Consider the following 283-nt stretch of genomic DNA (forward strand, 5'->3'; position numbering starts at 1 on the left):
AAATCATGTAGATGTTTAAGATCTTTTGTTGCAGCTGCATGAACAATACAATAAAAACATGCTTAAAATACTATCCTCCATGTTTGGTTCTACTGCATTTGATATTAAAGATAACCTTCAAATTCACGTTCAATCTCTTCTAGCATACTTTGCCTCTTTGCAGCTGCAACAAATACATTCAAAACCTGTCTCAGATAACAGTAGAGGGCGAATAGAACATATTGAACAAGTAGCAGATGCAAAGAAGAAGATTGTCATACATTTTTCTTTGTCTTCAGTAGAA

The 283-nt window shown here is 33.6% G+C and overlaps 1 long non-coding RNA gene across 1 annotated transcript; it reads right to left on the bottom strand.

Moving 5' to 3' along the window:
• LOC104775576 lies at window positions 1-283 on the bottom strand. Its single transcript, XR_765998.2, has 3 exons — window positions 261-283; window positions 116-163; window positions 1-34 (listed from the first exon to the last, which is right to left on the bottom strand). It is a non-coding gene; the product is annotated as an uncharacterized LOC104775576 (long non-coding RNA).

Source organism: Camelina sativa, unplaced genomic scaffold (assembly GCF_000633955.1).
Source record: "Camelina sativa cultivar DH55 unplaced genomic scaffold, Cs unpScaffold19673, whole genome shotgun sequence".
Lineage (NCBI taxonomy): Eukaryota > Viridiplantae > Streptophyta > Magnoliopsida > Brassicales > Brassicaceae > Camelina > Camelina sativa.